Source organism: Microtus pennsylvanicus, chromosome 1 (genome assembly GCF_037038515.1).
Source record: "Microtus pennsylvanicus isolate mMicPen1 chromosome 1, mMicPen1.hap1, whole genome shotgun sequence".
Lineage (NCBI taxonomy): Eukaryota > Metazoa > Chordata > Mammalia > Rodentia > Cricetidae > Microtus > Microtus pennsylvanicus.
In genome coordinates this window covers 80,242,031-80,250,127 of record NC_134579.1, presented here as the reverse complement: position 1 = coordinate 80,250,127, position 8,097 = coordinate 80,242,031, and the positions used below count along the sequence as shown (strand labels likewise).

Here is an 8,097-nt window from a genome sequence, read left to right as displayed (position 1 = left end):
TTACCTATTTCAGAATGTTGAGTTCACCAGTTGAACTTTTTCAGAAAATTATGTTGTCTTTCTTTGTTATGTTTCTTATATTTTGTGGTTATAGTCACACATGTGTAAGTTTGTACGTCTCTCCTGGATTTTGAAGAAGTGGTGGTGGTGAATTTCAGCAGCGGCTTAGATCATAGGGATAGTCAGCACCACAAGTTCACAGGTCTTCTTAGAAAGCTGATCCCACACCCCATTTTTTCCTTAATCAATTTTGTTACATGTTTAGTAGGATATTTGTACCACTGTAGAAAGCAGAGTAGAAGTTAGTAACAAAATTACAAAGAGAAGTACCATTCAATCCATCATACAACCCCTAGATATATAGACCCAGAAGGCATCTACAGAGATAATTGGACATCCACAATTATTGCTGTACTTTAGTTTTAGTAATAAAAGAAGCATGCAGATATCCATAAGCAGGTGAGTGGATAAAGTAAATATGAAGCATATTCACAGTGGCATTTCTTCAGCCTTAAATAAGAGTAAAGCCATAACATTTAAAAGAAAAATTTTGGAACCGAAACTGTTTATTTGGTCACCTAAGCCATAGTCATAAGTATAAATACCACAAGGGGGGCTGGCATTCTCTCTCTCTCTCTCTCTCTCTCTCTCTCTCTCTCTCTCTCTCTCTCTTTCTTCCTTCATTCTTAAAGTGGAAGGATTCCAAGAAAGGAGTGGAAGTATGGAAGGTGGGAAGGGGCGGGGAGTAAAGAAACACACAGACATGAGTGTAAAAATGAGGATTGTTTTAAGATAAGGAAGAAACAGGAAGAGGTCAATAGAGGGGATGCAGTATCAGTTTGTGAGACAGATGAATAGGAACAAATATATGTATGAAAATGTAATAATGAAATCTCCTTCATGTGCTAACTTGAAAGTTAATACTAAATTTATTAAGCCTTGTACCTATAATGTATTTTGTTCCTGAGACCCTGAATAGAGTTCATCTGTGGTCTGAACAAAATGATGTAGCACTTGGGGGCAAAGATACAACCTAGGAGCCCTGCGCTGGATGCCAAGATGGAGAAGACCTCCACAGCCACCATGACCTTCCCTTTGGTGCTGTGGTAGACAGGGAGGAAGGTGACCCAGACACTGCAGAACACCAGCATGCTGAATGTCAGGAACTTGGCTTCATTGAAGGTGTCAGGTAGGTTTCTGGCCAGGAAAGCCACAGTGAAGCTTCCTAAGGCCAGAGCTCCCAGATATCCCAGCACACAGTAGAAAGCAGTGACTGAGCCCTTGTTGCACAGGATGATAATGTGTTCACGTTCAGAGTGTGCATCTGGGTCAATGAAGGGGGAAGATTTTCCCAGCCAGACCCCACACAAGATAATCTTGTGCAGATGGGAACAATGAAGTTAGGTGCCCGTGTTACCAACAACCACCCGATTCTTCTTCCTGGGGCAGTGACCTTGTAGGCCAGAACCACAGTGATAGTTTTGGCTAAACAGTGGAAACAGCCACAGTGAACAACACTCCAAATGTGGTCTGCTGCAGGATGCAAGTGGTTGTGTTGGGGTGGCCAATGAAGAGAAAAGAGCAGAGAAAACAGCAGTTAAGGGTGATGAGCAGGATGTAGCTGAGAGTGCGGTTATTTGCCTTCACGATGGGTGTGTCTTGCTGCTTCAGAAAGATCCCAAGAACGAGAGCTGACAGTGCAGAGAAGTACAAGGCTATGCATGACAGCCCTCTCCCCAGGGGATCGTCATAGTCCAGGAAGGTCGTAGATTTCTGGAGGCAATGGTTTCGGTCTGTGTTGGCATATTGATGATCTAGACACTTCACACACTGATCTGCATCTGGTGAAAGCATGTATATTTGTTATTTCAGGTTAGTTTTCTTTTGTCCTCTTTAACCACTCACTTGAGTAGTTTAGCCTAACAGACATCCCTTGTTACTTCAGACACCAAACGAAAGAATGCTTTATGGGGAATAACGTGACTACCGTGTATTTCCTGCAATGTGACATGAACAAAGCTACAGTTTCTCCTCTTTATTCAATTGTGTGTTGTTTTGAATATTCTGATGTTATTATTTTCCACTTTTCAGAAACTTACATACTTACTTACAATATCCAACTTCAATTTGATCACAATATTGCATTCATGTAAAATATTTCCTGGGCTGGGGAGAGCTGATTCACTGGATAAACAGCTTGCTGCCTAAGCCTGATCATTTGAGTTTGGATTCCCAGGTTCCACATAAAAGCTGGATGCTGTAGCACAAGCCTCTATAATCCCAGTGCACCCCTGCTATAAGATGAGAGTTAGACAATATTTTCCAGGAGCTCGTGGGGCATCTGGCCTGGCTGATGCATCTGTGAAGAAACGTGATCTCAGGCAGAGGGAGGGTGATGACTGACTCCAATTCCATCTGTGCACCATGACACGTGCACACCCACACTCCTGGACACACACACACACGCACACACACACACACACACACACACACACACCACACTCTTGATTTTGAAAAATAAGTTTAGTGAGGTAAGACGGGTCTTCTCAAGTCCTTTCTTTGTAGTGGTATTCTCAGATATGGGGTTCAAATGGAGCTACCCAGTGAACTGACTTCTCTGATTGTTTTTCTTCTATCTGAAGGTGTTTTAAATAAGTAAATATTGCATTTTAACAGTTTGCCACATGTCTGTAGCTCTTGCATTTGGGAGGTAGAATCAGGAGGAATAGGAGTACAAAGCCAGACTCAGCTACTTGGCAAGTTAGGGCATACCCTGGCCTTTGTGACATCTTTTCTGGCAACAAACAAAGGAGTTTAAAGGTGTTATCATAAAATTTGTCGGAAGGAATTAACTTCAAATATAAACATTGGATATTGGATTGTTTTTAAAGATTAATTTTTATTAAGTAGATTTAAAAATTTTAGTTTTGTGTATGTGTGCATGTGTGTGGGTTTGTGCAAATGATACAGATAGCCTAAGATCCCCTGGAGTTGCAGTTACAGATGATCTCCTACAGTGGTCTTCTATTTCCACATGCATGCCATGTGTATTGGGGTGGTTTGAGTAATAATGACCCTCAAAGGCCACAAACATTTGGATACTTAGATGCTAGGGAGTGGCACTACTTGGGAAGGATTAGGACATGTGATCTTGTTGGAGGAAGTGTGTCACTGGGGGTAGGTTTTGAAGTTTCAAAATCCAAGCCAGGCCAAGTGGTTCTCTTCCTACTGCCTGCAGATCCAGATGTTGAACTCTCAGCTATGCTTCCAGCACAATGTCCAACTTCATGCTGCCCTGTTTCTAGCCATGATGATAATGGACTAAACTTCTGAGCCTATAAGCAAGTCTTAATTAAGTGGTTTCTTTTATAAGAGTTGCTGTGGTTATGGTGTTGATTCACAGCATTAGAACAATGACTAAGACAGATGATGATACCAGGAGTGTGTTTTTTTTTTCTGTCATAGGACTGACCATGATGTTTGTTGGAGGATTAGAAGAGTGGTTGGATGATTTAAGTGGGGCTTAATGGGCCATCCTAATAGGAGCATGGAAGACTGTGGTGATGTGAGCAGTGTAGATTTGATGTCTCAAGAGGTTTCAGAGGAGAATATTAATAAATAGCTTAGAAATTTTTCTTGTATTTTGTAGAAGTATGTGGCTATTTTCTGCTCTTGCCCAAAAATCTGCCTGATGTTAAATTGAAGAGTTTTAGATTAATGACACTGGAAGAGGAGATTTCAAGACCACCTAAAAGTGATTGTGTTACATGGTTATTAGAGGACACCCTTACGTAGATCTATAATAAAAAGGAGCAAGATGAACAAGGAAAAGTACAATATGTACACTTTGAGGAAAAAAGTGCACCATGAAGTGTAAACAAGCTAAATATAGTACTCAAGGGGATGGAGGTGGTTTGAATAAAAATGTCCCCTCCATAGGTCCATAGGTCCCTATTAGGAGGTTTGGCCTTGTTGGAATGGGTATGGCTTGATTGGAAGAAGTGTGTAACTAGGGGGTGGGCTCTGAGGTCTCAGTATGTCTCACTCAGTTCTTTTCTTGCTGCCTGCAGATCCAGATGTAGAACTCAGCTACCTCTGTAGCACTATGTATGCCTGTGTGCTACCATGTTTCCCATCATGATGACAGTGGACTAAGCCTCTGAACAATGAGCCAGCACCAGTTAAGTATTTTCTTTTATAAGAGTTGCCATGGTCATGATGTCTCTTCACAGCAATAGAGACTCTAACTAAGACAGAGATAAACATTTAAAGAAAGCCCCATGCTAAAATTAATAATGGGAGTTGTGACCCCGGGAAGACCCCACCCAGAAAGTCTTCCAACTTTTGAAAAGAAATGAAAGAAAAGCTTAAGCAGTGAAGGAAACCATAACAACAGAAAACTAGTACAAATGTAATGGAAGTAGGGGCCATGTTCAGGCCTAGCAAATAGTAGAACTTGTCAGCTTTGAATACATGGTTCTGACTTTTAGAGTCAAGGATATATGAAAGAGATATATCCTTGTGTGGTACCTCCCTCCACAGCTAAGGAATGCTGGTGAGATTAGGTGTGTGTCAGGGGTATGCATGGAAGCCCAGAAAGGCCATTGTATGAAGTTGTAAAGGTGAAGTCTAGATTTGTTGGAGACCCAAAGATGTTGGAGATGCCAGAGTTATAAGATACCTGCCGAGGAAAGTTGCAGACTGGGTGTGGAATCAGCCAAAGAGAGAGAGAGACGGGTGTGTTGCAGTTAACAAAGCTGGAAGGAGTTAGAGTGCTGAAAAGTGTTTTGACATCAGATATGGAGATGAAGAATTTAGAGTTGACTCTGTTGACTTTTGGTCTTTCTTTGGTCTAGTATTTCCTCAGTATGCTTCCTTTCCTCTCTTTTGAAATGGTAATGTACATTCTGTGCGATTGTATGTTGGAAGTATGTGACCTGTTTTTTATTTTAATTTTTACATGGGTTACAGTTAAAGAGATTGCATGAGTCTCAGAAGAGAGTAAACTTTGGGCTTGTAAACAGTATTAAGAATGTTATAGATTATGGTGTGGAGACACAGAACTGGCTTAGAGTTCAGGCTCCTCCTGGGACAGATGAGACAAAGTTGGGAAACGATTGCTTGGCAAACCAAGCATAGATGAAAGCAAACTTTTTCTGCCCATTTCTCAAACGTTCTGTCAGAATCTGTACCCTGGATAAGGAAGTGGCCTTTGAGCTCAGTTCTTCACGCTTTACCAGTTACAAAGGAGTGCTTTGCTTCTGTATACTTTTTGCCTTGTTTCTATGTACTTCTTCTCTATGTACTTTTTATTACTGTTATTAATTGAGGTATTGAATCTTGCAAGGAGAGGTAAGAGTTTCTCATGATCATGTACGTGAGTAAAGGGGGAGTTTCAGAGTTGAGGCAATGCTTTTTGGTCTGCATAAAAGGCCATACAAAATAAAGCTTATTATGCAGTTGTTCACACTTTGCATCCCCTGTGTCCTGATTTGCATGAGACCCTTACCCAGGGACCCCAACGCACTAGACATTGATATTATGGGGACTTTTAAAATTAGACTAAATGCATTTTACATTATAATATGGCTCCAACCCTACGGGAAGGCAGGGAGTGGAATGTGGTGGTTTGCAAAAGAATGACCTCATAGTCTTGAATGCTTAGTCATCAGAGAGGAGTACTACTTGAGAAAGATTAGGAGGAGTGCCCTTGTGGAGTAGGTATGGCTTTGTTGGAGGAAGTATGTCACTGGGGATGGATTGTGAGCTTTCAAAAGCAAAAGCCAATCCCAGTGGCTCTCTTCCTGCTTTCTGCAGATTCAGATGTAGAGCCCTCAGCTACTCTGCCTGCGCCATGTCTGCTGGTGTGTTACCATGTTTCCTGCCATGGTTATAATGGAGTAAACCTCTGAAAATGTAAACAGGCCCCAACTAAAATGCTTTCTTTATAAGAGTTGTTGTGATCACAGTGTCTCCTCAGATCAATAGAGCAGTGAGCTAGACTTGTGTGCCCTTTATAACACAATTATACAAAAATACATTTTATGTTTTATTATTATTTAATTTTTCTTTAGGTTTATCTATTTTATATGTATGGGGGTTTTGCTTGTACCATGTGTATAGTTGGTGTCTTCAGAGGGCATCACATCCCCCAGAACTAGAATTATGTATGGTTGTATCTTATGTAATGAAATAAATAAACCAGGTTTCCAAAGACAATTATTGCATGATTCATTATTGCAGTCTAGATTTTACATGCACACACACACACACACACACACACACGGAGGTGAACTACTTGGCCAGAAGAAGAACTTCTAGAAGGAAGGAGGGGGACAAGGTAGGATGTGGATGTAAATATAGTCACACTGTATGTTATATGTGAACAAATATTCATAAAACCCATTATATTCTACACCAAATATACACTAACAAAATACTTTATTTTGAGATAGTCTGTTGTGTTTACTATGTTTCTGAGGATGACCTTGGTCTTCTGATCCTCTTTTCTCCTTCTCTCAAGTGCTGGAATTAGGTGTGTGTCACCAAATACAGCATATACAGTGCTGGAGTTGAAACCTAGGCAAGCACTCTACCAATTGAGCTAAATGCCCAACTCCACTAATCAAAGACTTTAAAAAAATACATTAGAGAGCCTTCAAGGTGGCTTGCTGAAAAAAAGGTGCCTGCCACCAAGCCCACAACCTTAGTTTAATTCCCAGAAAGATGATTACACTTTTTATTTAAAAAGTGAATTTAAAGAGTTTACCATTATAGGCCAGGCAAAGTGGCATATGTCTTTCTTTAGTTCTGGTACTTGGAAGACAGAGGCAGTGGATCTTTAGAAATTTAGGGGCAGCTTGATCTACATAGTGAGTTGCAGGACAGCCAGGATTACATAGAGAGTGATGGAGGAGGGTCATCTGTCTATGTGTTACCTTCATTGGTTAATAAAGAAACTGCCTTGGCCCTTTGATAGGACAGAAAATTAGGTAGGCAGAGTAGACAGAACAGAATGCTGGGAAGAAGGCAATGAGGCAGACACTATAGCTCTCCTCTCCAAGATGGACGCAGGTTAAGATCCTTCCCAGTAAGCCACCACCTCGTGGTGCTACACAAATTAATAAAAATGGGTTAATCAAGATATATGAGTTAGCCAATAAGAGGCTAGAATTAATGGGCCCAGCAGTGTTTAAAAGAATACAGTTTCCATGTAATTATTTTGGGTAAAGCTAGCTGGTGACTGGGAGCTGGGCGGCGGGAAGTGGCCCGCTGTTCCATCTACAAGAGAGACCCTGTCTCTAAAAAGTTTTCATTATAGAGGTGATTGACCTCAGCATCACATCATTTATATTCATGCATTTGAACACTTAAAGGTATTAATCAGTAATTAAATATTGAAGAAATCAGTTGTCTTAACAATACAGTATATATTAATGAAAGTTAACTGGTTCTCACTGGATTCCTGCTAACATTCCATATCATGCCCCATTATCCATTCTTTTTTTTTGAGTTACTGTAAATTTTTTTAAAACTTTCCCTGACTTCTGTTTGAAATGAGATCCCTTTTGATACCTAGGATGGCCTTGAACTTGCAATAAACCTCCTGTCTCAGCCTCCTGAGTAATTGGTTATAACCTCACAGATATTGGTCTGCCTCTGTCTCCTGAGTGTAAAAGGTGTATATCACTACACTTTGCTTAATATCTTAGGCTAGGGAGATGGCTCAGTGTGTAAAGAGTTGGAAGTACAAATGTGAGACACTTCATAAAAATGCTATTAGTTAGAAGTAGAGAATTTTTCCATAAAACACATTTACCAGTCTCATTGGAAATCTCATTCTCTGGACACAGAGTGCAGTCAAAACAACAAGCCACATTTCCTTCTGGGAGGGATTTTCTGAATCCAGGACTACAACTTTCACTGCAGATAGACTGGGGAGTCTTAGGAAAATCAGTGAGCAAGTTATAATTCATATTTTCACTTACTACTATACTGAGCACATTATTCATAGAACTGGAACATTAGTGAACATAGTTTTTGTATCCATAAACAACCAATTGGATGGATGTTGCTGTAGCTTGGACATACACACTG

At 40.5% G+C, this 8,097-nt stretch overlaps 1 pseudogene; it reads right to left on the bottom strand.

The window, feature by feature from the left end:
• Window positions 1–932: 932 nt before the first annotated feature.
• The window catches only part of LOC142845811 (vomeronasal type-2 receptor 116-like), a 29,875-nt pseudogene continuing 22,710 nt past the window's right edge, over window positions 933–8,097 (bottom strand).